Source organism: Fundulus heteroclitus, chromosome 22 (genome assembly GCF_011125445.2).
Source record: "Fundulus heteroclitus isolate FHET01 chromosome 22, MU-UCD_Fhet_4.1, whole genome shotgun sequence".
Lineage (NCBI taxonomy): Eukaryota > Metazoa > Chordata > Actinopteri > Cyprinodontiformes > Fundulidae > Fundulus > Fundulus heteroclitus.
Genome location: NC_046382.1, coordinates 11708717 through 11720997, shown reverse-complemented (window position 1 = coordinate 11720997; position 12281 = coordinate 11708717). Strand labels below are relative to the sequence as shown.

At 42.7% G+C, this 12281-nt stretch overlaps 1 long non-coding RNA gene and 5 other non-coding genes across 7 annotated transcripts; 5 read left to right on the top strand and 1 right to left on the bottom strand.

The window, feature by feature from the left end:
* Window positions 1-391: 391 nt before the first annotated feature.
* LOC110368526 lies at window positions 392-6187 on the bottom strand. Of its 2 annotated transcripts, XR_004927542.1 has the most exons (5): window positions 5910-6187; window positions 5562-5654; window positions 5176-5461; window positions 542-780; window positions 392-463 (listed from the first exon to the last, which is right to left on the bottom strand). It is a non-coding gene; the product is annotated as an uncharacterized LOC110368526 (long non-coding RNA). The 2 variants fall into 2 exon arrangements; XR_004927543.1 differs by lacking the exons at window positions 5176-5461; window positions 5562-5654.
* A 1652-nt stretch (window positions 6188-7839) lies between these two features.
* On the top strand, window positions 7840-7933 carry trnai-uau. The gene is made up of 2 exons: window positions 7840-7877; window positions 7898-7933. It is a non-coding gene; the product is annotated as a tRNA-Ile (tRNA).
* A 746-nt stretch (window positions 7934-8679) lies between these two features.
* trnai-uau lies at window positions 8680-8773 on the top strand. Its single transcript has 2 exons — window positions 8680-8717; window positions 8738-8773. It is a non-coding gene; the product is annotated as a tRNA-Ile (tRNA).
* A 746-nt stretch (window positions 8774-9519) lies between these two features.
* On the top strand, window positions 9520-9613 carry trnai-uau. The gene is made up of 2 exons: window positions 9520-9557; window positions 9578-9613. It is a non-coding gene; the product is annotated as a tRNA-Ile (tRNA).
* A 746-nt stretch (window positions 9614-10359) lies between these two features.
* On the top strand, window positions 10360-10453 carry trnai-uau. Its single transcript has 2 exons — window positions 10360-10397; window positions 10418-10453. It is a non-coding gene; the product is annotated as a tRNA-Ile (tRNA).
* Window positions 10454-11899: 1446 nt separating this feature from the next.
* Window positions 11900-11993, top strand: trnai-uau. Its single transcript has 2 exons — window positions 11900-11937; window positions 11958-11993. It is a non-coding gene; the product is annotated as a tRNA-Ile (tRNA).
* The last annotated feature ends 288 nt before the right edge of the window (window positions 11994-12281 follow it).

The following is a 12281-nucleotide window of genomic DNA, read 5'->3' as shown; positions in this document are numbered from 1 at the left end:
TGTTTTGGCTGGACGGAGCTAGCACTAAAGGACCTAGTGTACGTCATTTACCCAGAATACATTGCGGCGTAAACAACATGGCAATATCCGTGTGACAATATTTTATTTACATTTATAAAAGCTAAACATCTTGCAGTATTTTTACTGTATTGTTTTTACATCTAAAATAGATATTTCTTAAATAAAGTATACCATTACAACAAATTGCAATTGCAATTTAAATTCTACAGATATCTTAAAAGTTGTAAAAAGTAACCATTAAGCAAAGGCAAAGTATTCTGTGAGCTCTGGGTAAGTTGCAGAAAATTACCCCTAAATTCCAAAAACTAACAGATCAAGTGTCATATTTCTGTAAATGTGACTCTGAGGAACGCAATGACTGAAACAATAGTAGGCTTAAAAAATGTTTATTGTAAGGTAGGAATCGGATGGGTCTTTCAGCGGGTCGAAGGTCTTGTGGGTTCTGCCGGAAAAGATGGAGAGGATGGTGAATAACTTGAGCTTGGTTATTGTGAAGATGATGTTTGGCAAAAGGACTCACTGAGGTGGTGGCTTGGGTTTGGTCCAGGAGATAGGTGCTGTGCAGACATTCGGGTTGTCGGTGCAGGCCCTGGTCCCTTCTCAGAGTTGTGACTGGTTGGAGGGTGGACAGGCAGGTGAGTGCAGGCAGGAGGGCTAGCTGGGTTACCGAAGGTTCCAGCTTGGGTCTGAGACTGTTCCAGGCTGACTTCTGATGAAGGTGAAACAAGGTTTCCAGGCTTAGTACGGATGAACGAGGTTCTAGGACAAAAAGGCAACAGCTTCCTTTTTTTCAAATTTTAAACCTTGTGTATTCTGATTGCAAAGTCAAGATACCCCCAGCAGATCTGGTAATGATCTGTCACAAATGTACATAAACTCCCCTCGGATCAGAAGGCTACATGGCATTCGCAACTGTCGCCACCTGTGCTGATTGCTGTTTGTGGCATTTATTGCTGTCAGTGTAGAGTCTAGCGTAGGTGCTGGTTGCTGAACATGGAATGAAAACATTTCCTCTTCCTTTCCATTTCACTCTCTGGAATGAAAACAGGGTTCACACCTCCCACCCGCCCCTCCACCTTCAGTCTGTCTGGCCATCTCTGTGCATGTGTGCAGACATACTCAGTGCTTAGGGTGGAGATTAGGGCTGGTATTAATGGGATGCTACTTGCTGACTGTCCTCCCTCCGTGTCCCCCCCTCACATTCCACTCTCCCAAACATACACACTCACATATGCAGCCTCATCTGACCCCTCTCTATCCAACCCAACTTGAACACACAGGCATATGCAATTACACACACACTCCCCATTTGGCATTGCGTCCTACCCTCACCCCTCATCTCTCCCTCCCTCCACAGAGCCTCTGGACTTCAGAGCAGGCCTCCACAATCCCAGTTAGCAAGTATTCAGCTTTGCTAAACCAACCAACAGCCCGATCTATTGTTTTGAAGCTCGATCTGGAGTGAGCATGTTGGTTTGGCCCGGGCAGTAGGTTAGGATAAGATTTTGCCACTGCTAAATCCCCTCTGATCCCTGAAAAGCAGATGTAAAGCCGAGGCCAGAAGCACCATCGGCGGCCCACCCTCTTTCACCTAGCTTTTGGTGCACACGGTGCTCTGATTGCCACAGGGGGCTGCGTGACATCGCTGGCCGTGTCTTCTCCTCCCAGATAGGACTGGCTTCCCCACATGCAACTGACAGGAAAGGCAAAACGTGTTTGCATGTTTCTGGAAAACACTGAAATGTACGTTTCATAAGTATAACCCCGATAGCTAGAGGTAGGCACCAGCACCCCTCGCGACCCCACATGGGATAGATGTGTTATAAAATGGATGGATGGAAGTATAACCCCAGAGTGCGTGATGCTCTAGGACTACAGGAAGGTTTCATGCGCTGACCAAGGGAAACTGGAGGTCTTAAATCTGATGTACAACCAATGCGACTAAAATACCAAATTACCAAGGTCCGAGTCTTCTCACTAGCTCCAACCTCAAAATCCAACATGGCTGCTTAGCTTTTAAAACTTAGTGCTAGCTGGAACAACTTCCCGTGAATCGTGTCTCGCTAATTATTATTTTACCTATGCCGCACTACGAACCTCCCATAATGAGTGAGTTGATGTGATTTACCGATTAGCTGATAAGATCATGGTGATTGCATCTGCCGGGTGCAGCGGTAGTACAGTTATTGTTTAGAAATGTCAGCTGCCAAAACCAAAGGTTAACAGATTTTTAAATCAAATACTATCAGGCCCTGCAGTTTTTAGCTGCTTCTGTAGTCATATTAGACTCTCTGTGTCACGGGCTTTCAGTTGTCTCTAAGTTTCAACACATGAAAAGCTCCCACGCTGCTCGCATCGAGTTAACCTCCAGTTCCCGAGCCCTTTTCTGTGAATAGTTCAGAGTTAAACCGTGGGGTGTAACACATACTGTCCAAGCAAGTCGACTTTAAACAGGGGAAAGAAAGTCAGAACACGGCAAACGGTTTTGATTTATGGGGGTAGAAACACATTTGATATTCATTTCCGCAGCTGTGGCCAGCTAAAAAAACAGCCCGCAAATAGACCCATACTGACAATGGTGCAGTGTAGCCCTCCAGTGTGTTTGTGTGTCTCTCAGAGCCTGCGTGCGTCACTCCTATTTTAGGAATGTTTTGGGGCTCTTTCAGTTGAATTTGCCACAGATGTTTCTGATTCGCCAAACACACATAATAAGTAATTATTAAAAACACCTTTCGGTTGCCCGGGGTTTGTGTGCTGCTTCATTTTGTGTAATCGGAGCTGTGGTTTCTCAAAAGAGGCACGGGATCCTTGAGTTTATTGAAAGCCAACAAAACCATCCCACAGTCAGAGTTTCCTGAGAGAAGATGAGAGAAAGGGGAGCTTAAAGAAAATATTCACCATCTCAGTGAAAAGACACAAAATGGGAAAAGAGGGAAGATTGAGATGAGCAGGAAAGGAAAAGCAGCCATCATAGCCAATCAGATGGGAAAAAATGGAGATCAGTTTGTCAAAGAAAGAAATTTTGAAGGTTCCCAATCCATCTACTGCCTGATTGTTTATTTAAGTATTTGCCTCCTTCTCCTGTTTTGGCCTTTCAGACAGATTTTAATATTAGACAAAGATAACCCCAGTAAACACAAAATTCAGTTTTAATGATGATTTAGCATGGGGGTGAGGAGGACAGCACAGGGGATTGTGGGATGCCGTCTACAGGATCTCAAGTGCACTGTTCCATCAGGTAAACAATTCAGGAGCATTAAATCAAAAACTCAAAAACAGCTTATTTCCCAAAGCTGCGGGGGCTATTGCCCCCTGCTGAGAATCAAATGAACCAAAAACCCAGTTCATGGTCTGTTACATATCTACAAACACGCTGCTGGTTTCACAGGTTTTTGATCTGATGGAGAATTATTCACACTGTCTCTCTCATGCTAATGTCTATTTACACACTTTTAGCTTGTCAGTGAGTGTTTGTTTGGCCATCCATGCAAATTGCACAGCTCTTTAACTTGAAGATTCAAATTTCTGCCAATGACAACAGGGGTGGTTCTAGACGGGGGCCAACAGGGGCCAGTGCCCCTGTAGAAATGGTCCTGGCCCCTGTTATGGCCCCTGTACTAAAGACGCCCATATGCACTGGCGAAGAAACCATAACCTATCGGTCACTTTGACCAATTTGATTTTTTACCTATACAGTTTTACTCTAACAAGGATTTAAAAATGAAGGTGTTTCATGTTTAGCATCAGCCGTATTGAGCTAGGATCACAGTTTTCACCTGTTAGATCGGGGGTCTGAAACCTGCAATTTCAGAGCACCAAGTGGCTCTCTTAATATTATTAAACAATTAAATATTGCCCAGTTTTATTGTTTCTTTCTTTTGTTCTGTTCCCCTGGCCACTGGGGAACACTGGCCCCACCTTGGCCCTTCTGGTAAATCTGGTCTAGAACCGCCACTGAATGACAATATGCACACTTTAACTTTCCCAGGAATATTTGTCTAATGCATTCATGTATTGTATTATATCATGTATGCGCAGTATTTTACATCATCCTGTAAACTGACTGCTATCTGTCTTTTTAAAGTGAGCATCAATTAGCTTGATCATTTAAATTTTTGCCAATGACTATTCGTACACTTTTAAACCTCTCAAGGAGTGTCTTGTCTGATATATTTACACAATTGCACAGTAATTTACATTGTCTGCAAAGTGGCTGCTGTCTTTTTTGACTCAAACATTTAAACCTTATTAGATACTAAGGAATACTTGCAAGCTTTTTCCTTCTCAGGAAGTGTTGCTGGTGCATTCAACTATTTGAACAGTATGTCTTGTTGTGACTGTGCGTTATGTGTGAATCTGTGTGAAAATTGACCTGGGGTCTCAACAAAATTTCATTCTCATTACATTGTGACAATAAAGATGCTTGATTCTTTATTATTCTACTTAATAAAAAAACAACAACGTGAGCCTTTGTAATAAGCTGCACCTTTTGTAAAGCTTGGTTTATTTTCATTAGTGTCAACCAGATCTGATCACTTTCAGACCAGTAGAATTGAATTACTTTGAAAAGAACCTGATTGACAGCATGAAGTAGGCTAAAAGAACTGAAAGACACAGCACAACATGCCCCGATCTGAAATAATTCAAGAACGAATAAGACCTAAAAGAGTTAGAACAAGAGTTTGTGATTCAAGCGAATCAACAAATTAAGGAATAATGGAACAGGGGTGAACCTTCCCAGGAAAGACCAGTCAACCAAATTTACTCCAAAACAGCGTTGATATCTCAACTACAAAGTCGTGGAAGAACCAATTACACTATTTACACACTGTAGGCCTGGCTTACGCCTGATGAGCTCAGTGTTCAGGATTCAGCAAAATAGAAAGACTGACCAGAAAGAACACAAAGGTCAATCTCACATTTAGCAAAAAAACAAAAAGCAAACACGCTGATGATCTCTAAGACTTTTCCTCTACCTGAAGATGTCTCTCTACCGTACTTTCTACACACTAACGGCTACGTATGTTCCTGGATAGTAATCTGGATGTTTTCCAAAAGAAACCTGTAACTTAAAGAAGTGGGTAAATCACAGAACGCATCGCGTGTGCCTGGTCTTTATTTTCCCGAAACACTGTTGTGTTTTCACAAGCTTACATGTCTACAAATTGGTGTCTGCGATTCTGTGCGGGCATCTGACGGCCTGTTGTGCGCTATGCGGCTGTTTCTGTTCAGCGTGTGTGCGCGTCGAAAGCTGGGGCCGATGAGAGAAAAGGAGAGAGAGAGAGAGAAAGAAAGACGGAATGGGGGATGACAGGCTGGATCTGATTACGGGGGCTGGAATGGCTGCGAGGGTTTGTGGTGCACTCCTTTCTCAATAGTACATTCCTGTGTGCAAGCCGAGGCAGGATCTGCAACTACAGGCCGGCCTCTGCCGGAGGCGCTGAAGGGAAAAAAGAAAAAGAAAAAACGCCTCGTCAGAACAAGCAGCTTAGATTTAGTGGGCCCTTGCTAGATAGCAGGATAGAAGATGAGTCACTCACACATCCTGCGTTGGCCTCTGTGACACTGGAACCGGATTTTAACGGGCCTCCTGTGTTATACGAGCACAGCCGTTATTCCGGCAGCTTCGGGGTCTAAGGTTGGAGCGAAGGCATTATTGTTGCTGTGTGTCAAATTTACATGCCCTCTGAAGCTACCGACGCTGAAAGGAGTGACCTTTCTAGAAGGAAGCGGACTTTTTCTGAGGCACGCTGGTTTGTGTGTGTGTGTGTGTGTGGCAGTGTGCCTACAGGAGACTTCAGACAACACGCACAAATCAGTGCTTTCAAAAGTCAAACAGATGTATGCCAGCGTTGACTGCTCAGGACTGGAAAGTTTCGCAGACTCACCTGCTCTTCTGGGGGGGGAAAAATGTTAAATGTCACTACCAGGTGCTCGGAACCACGCACAGATTGCTCCACGAATTAAACGTCCATCAGATGCATTGCGACACATCATCGTTTCCATTTGAGCCATCTGTTTCTCGGGTTAAAAGTCTGACTGGCTGTTTGTGCTTGTCAGTCCACAGCAGATTGTTTCCCTTCCTTTCTCACCATATTTGCAGCTTTCGCTCTCCTTCGTCTACATGCACAAAAGCCCGTGCTCCAAGTACAGGCTGGGGTTTTAACATGAGTCAGTGCACAACACAGAGGTTCTCATGCTGAAAGCTGATAAGGAAGCCTCCACCCCCCCCCCCCCCCCCCACCATTGCCATATCCTATCCCCACCCTATGTCATGCCAAGCAACATATGCTTGTGTCAGTGTGTGTACCAGGCAGCTGGGAAAGGTAGGTGGAAGGTTAAGGGGTTAATGCAGGTCTTTGTTCCTTTATTTTACTCCTGCCACTGTCGCTGTTAATAGTAAACAGCTCCACAAGGCCTCCTCTCCTCCTTGACCTGAAGTTTGATTTACAACTTGAAGGAAGCAACATTAACTTGTCTGCATGCCCTACCCACCTCTGCCTCTTTGTTCGTAAGGTTGTTTACTATTCTCCGTATGGAAAATCCTCCAGGAATGTCGAGGAAGTGGGTGTTTCCTCCAGCAGCTTGATTTCTTTTCTCTATTTTCAATAAGGTTGGATGGAGGGGAACAAGAGATGTGGGGAAGGCTTCAGGTGGTCAGACATGCAGCCTGGGTGTGTGTGTAGCATCAGGTTACCTGAGCCGGCGAGGCCTTTTTAAGTTATGTCCTGCATTAATTAAAAGGTTTTGTGTAAAAAGTCAAGCTTCATGCCAGCAGCAGAACCGAGGCAAGATGAAACCTCTGATGGATGTCCATTGCTATCTTTATGAGAAAGGTTGCAATCCTATACCTATCTATGATTTAAAACATAAATAGTCAAAAGATTGCTTAAAAAGGAACCTGTTTTAAAGAATGGGCTTATAACTACCTTTACAAATCGCTTCATAGCTTTCTATGTGCTACCTAGATAACTCGACTATCACTGTAAAGTCTTGCTTCTGCCCTATTTGATGACAACAATCATTTGGACTTTATGTTTTCCTGAAGAATGAATTATGTTGGTAGGTCTGTAGCAATAATGTGAAATTCCTTCTGTTTAAAAGAACATAAGCAACAATGCTAGCTTGCAAAGGCAGGAAGGGCTGCAGGTCACTGATCAGTTTTCAGCTTTATTCAACTCTGTTCTCTCTGATGACATCCCAGATGGTGATGGAATGTTAGTCTCCATGAAGTTTGCACAATAAAGCTTAAATCTGGCCTGCAGGTTTGGTGTCCTTCAGCTGTGGGAGATGCCCACAGCTGAAGGGCATCTCCCACATATATATATATATATATATATATATATATATATATATATATATATATATATATATATATATATATAAATATTAAATGCAGATGACAAAGTTGATTGAAATTTGCAATGACAAATAAAGATTTCTCTTACTTACCTGAACTACTTACAATGTACCTTCCAGGAGCTTATAGGCTAGGAACTTAAAAATTGCTTCTTGGAACTTACATGGTACTTTCCTGGAACTTAAATGCTACTTTGCAAGAATCTCCAGAACCTATAAAATACTGTCTTATGCTCTATATTGTGCATTTTAAGAAGTTTTAATTTAGTTCCTGGATCTAACAGAGCAGTTTCCTGAAGTTTATAGGCTTCTTTCCATGAATTTACTGGCTTCTTTATTTGAACATACCAGATATTTTCCTACACTTGCAGAGCATATTCAGGAAATTTTAGGGTGTGTGGCAGGAACTGACATATTATGTTGTGATACCTCGATTGGAGATCTCTGTAACTCCAAGGAGCTCCAGTGGCGCAATCGGTTAGCGCACGGTACTTATATGACAGTACATTGTAGAGCGATGCCGAGGTTGTGAGTTCAAGCCTCACCTGGAGCAGTCTTTTGGGGAGTGGTAGGCAAGTGGACAGCACAGTGTGCTAGCATTCTGAGGCGGTTGCAAGACCTGGTTCGATCACAACAGACTGCCACTGTGGGTCCCTGAGCAAGACCCTTAGCCCCAGATTGCTCCCCAGGTGCTGTGATAGCTGCCCACTCCTCCCTAAGGGGCGGGTTAAATGCAGATGACAAATTTCATTGAAATATGCAATGACAAACAAAGATTTCTCTTACTTACCTGAACTTACAGGCTACTTTCTACAACTTTATGACACATTTCAGGAACCTTGAAATTACTTACAAGGTACCTTCCAGGAGCTTATAGGCTACTTTCCAGGAAATTAAAAATTGCTTCCTGGAACTTACATGGTACTTTCCTGGAACTTAAATGCTACTTTCCAAGAATCTCCAGAACCTATAAAATACTGTCTTATGCTCTATATCGTGCATTTTAAGAAGTTTTAATTTAGTTCCTGGATCTAACGGAGCAGTTTCTGAAGTTTATAGGCTTCTTTCCAGGAATTTACTGTCTTCTTTATTAGAACATACCAGATATTTTCCAACACTTGCAGAGTATATTCAGGAACTTTTAAGGTTTGTGGCAGGGTACTTTCTACAACTTTATGACACATTTCAGACATATTTTCCAACACTTGCAGAGTATATTCAGGAACCTTTAAGGTGTGTGGCAGGAACTGACATATTATGTTGTGATACCTCGATTGGAGATCTCTGTAACTGCAAGGAGCTCCAGTGGCGCAGTCGGTTAGCGCACGGTACTTATATGACAGTACATTGTAGAGCGATGCCGAGGTTGTGAGTTCAAGCCTCACCTGGAGCAGTCTTTTGGGGAGTGGTAGGCAAGTGGACAGCACAGTGTGCTAGCATTCTGAGGCGGTTGCAAGACCTGGTTCGATCACAACAGACTGCCACTGTGGGTCCCTGAGCAAGACCCTTAGCCCCAGATTGCTCCCCGGGTGCTGTGATAGCTGCCCACTCCTCCCTAAGGGGCGGGTTAAATGCAGATGACAAATTTCATTGAAATATGCAATGACAAACAAAGATTTCTCTTACTTACCTGAACTTACAGGGTACTTTCTACAACTTTATGACACATTTCAGGAACCTTGAAATTACTTACAAGGTACCTTCCAGGAGCTTATAGGCTACTTTCCAGGAAATTAAAAATTGCTTCCTGGAACTTACATGGTACTTTCCTGGAACTTAAATGCTACTTTCCAAGAATCTCCAGAACCTATAAAATACTGTCTTATGCTCTATATCATGCATTTATAGAAGTTTTAATTTAGTTCCTGGATCTAACGGAGCAGTTTCTGAAGTTTATAGGCTTCTTTCCAGGAATTTACTGGCTTCTTTATTAGAACATACCAGATATTTTCCAACACTTGCAGAGTATATTCAGGAACTTTTAAGGTTTGTGGCAGGATTCTTTCTACAACTTTATGACACATTTCAGACATATTTTCCAACACTTGCAGAGTATATTCAGGAACTTTTAAGGTGTGTGGCAGGAACTGACATATTATGTTGTGATACCTCGATTGGAGATCTCTGTAACTGCAAGGAGCTCCAGTGGCGCAATCGGTTAGCGCACGGTACTTATATGACAGTACATTGTAGAGCGATGCCGAGGTTGTGAGTTCAAGCCTCACCTGGAGCAGTCTTTTGGGGAGTGGTAGGCAAGTGGACAGCACAGTGTGCTAGCATTCTGAGGCGGTTGCAAGACCTGGTTCGATCACAACAGACTGCCACTGTGGGTCCCTGAGCAAGACCCTTAGCCCCAGATTGCTCCCCGGGTGCTGTGATAGCTGCCCACTCCTCCCTAAGGGGCGGGTTAAATGCAGATGACAAATTTCATTGAAATATGCAATGACAAACAAAGATTTCTCTTACTTACCTGAACTTACAGGGTACTTTCTACAACTTTATGACACATTTCAGGAACCTTGAAATTACTTACAAGGTACCTTCCAGGAGCTTATAGGCTACTTTCCAGGAAATTAAAAATTGCTTCCTGGAACTTACATGGTACTTTCCTGGAACTTAAATGCTACTTTCCAAGAATCTCCAGAACCTATAAAATACTGTCTTATGCTCTATATCATGCATTTTAAGACGTTTTAATTTAGTTCCAGGATCTAACGGAGCAGTTTCTGAAGTTTATAGGCTTCTTTCCAGGAATTTACTGGCTTCTTTATTAGAACATACCAGATATTTTCCAACACTTGCAGAGTATATTCAGGAACTTTTAAGGTTTGTGGCAGGATACTTTCTACAACTTTATGACACATTTCAGACATATTTTCCAACACTTGCAGAGTATATTCAGGAACTTTTAAGGTGTGTGGCAGGAACTGACATATTATGTTGTGATACCTCGATTGGAGATCTCTGTAACTGCAAGGAGCTCCAGTGGCGCAGTCGGTTAGCACACGGTACTTATATGACAGTACATTGTAGAGCGATGCCGAGGTTGTGAGTTCAAGCCTCACCTGGAGCAGTCTTTTGGGGAGTGGTAGGCAAGTGGACAGCACAGTGTGCTAGCATTCTGAGGCGGTTGCAAGACCTGGTTCGATCACAACAGACTGCCACTGTGGGTCCCTGAGCAAGACCCTTAGCCCCAGATTGCTCCCCGGGTGCTGTGATAGCTGCCCACTCCTCCCTAATCCTACATTTCTAGGATTAAAGGACTGATGTCTCAGCAGGATCTAGAAAAACTAATCCATGCGTTTATTTTTAGTCGAATTGATTACTGCAACGGTGTCTTCACAGGTCTGCCTAAAAAGTGGATCAGACAGCTGCAGCTGATCCAGAACGCTGCTGCCCGCGTCCTCACTAAGACTAAGAAAGTAGAGCACATCACCCCAGTTCTAAAGTCCTTACACTGGCTCCCTGTATCTCAGAGAATAGACTTTAAAATACTTCTGTTAGTCTATAAATCCTTAAATGGCTTAGCTCCTAAATACATCACAGACTTGTTATCAGCGTATAAACCATCCAGACCACTCAGGTCTTCTGACTCCAGCCTGCTCTGCATACCTAGAACCAGAACTAAACAAGGAGAAGCAGCTTTTAGTTCCTATGCTCCAATTATCTGGAACAAACTTCCAGAAAACTGTAAAAGTGCGGAAAGCCTGAGTTCTTTTAAATCAAGATTAAAAACACATTTGTTTAAAATTGCCTTCAACTGTCCTAGTTAACTGAATCACCACTTTTTTGTTCTATTTTCTATCTATATTTTATTCCTACTTGCTCTTATTCTGTTTTATTTTGCTATGTTTTAATTATGTAAAGCACTTTGCATTGTCTTTGTACTGAATTGTGCTATATAAATAAATTTGCCTTGCCTTGCCTTGCCTTGCCTAAGGGGCGGGTTAAATGCAGATGACAAATTTCATTGAAATATGCAATGACAAACAAAGATTTCTCTTACTTACCTGAACTTACAGGGTACTTTCTACAACTTTATGACACATTTCAGGAACCTTGAAATTACTTACAAGGTACCTTCCAGAAGCTTATAGGCTACTTTCCAGGAAATTAAAAATTGCTTCCTGGAACTTACATGGTACTTTCCTGGAACTTAAATGCTACTTTCCAAGAATCTCCAGAACCTATAAAATACTGTCTTATGCTCTATATCATGCATTTATAGAAGTTTTAATTTAGTTCCTGGATCTAACGGAGCAGTTTCTGAAGTTTATAGGCTTCTTTCCAGGAATTTACTGGCTTCTTTATTAGAACATACCAGATATTTTCCAACACTTGCAGAGTATATTCAGGAACTTTTAAGGTTTGTGGCAGGATTCTTTCTACAACTTTATGACACATTTCAGACATATTTTCCAACACTTGCAGAGTATATTCAGGAACTTTTAAGGTGTGTGGCAGGAACTGACATATTATGTTGTGATACCTCGATTGGAGATCTCTGTAACTCCAAAGAGCTCCAGTGGCGCAATCGGTTAGCGCACGGTACTTATATGACAGTACATTGTAGAGCAATGCCGAGGTTGTGAGTTCAAGCCTCACCTGGAGCAGTCTTTTGGGGAGTGGTAGGCAAGTGGACAGCACAGTGTGCTAGCATTCTGAGGCGGTTGCAAGACCTGGTTCGATCACAACAGACTGCCACTGTGGGTCCCTGAGCAAGACCCTTAGCCCCAGATTGCTCCCCAGGTGCTGTGATAGCTGCCCACTGCTCCCTAAGGGGCGGGTTAAATGCAGATGACAAATTTCATTGAAATATGCAATGACAAATAAAGATTTCTCTTACTTACCTGAACTTACAGGCTACTTTCTACAACTTTATGACACATTTCAGGAACCTT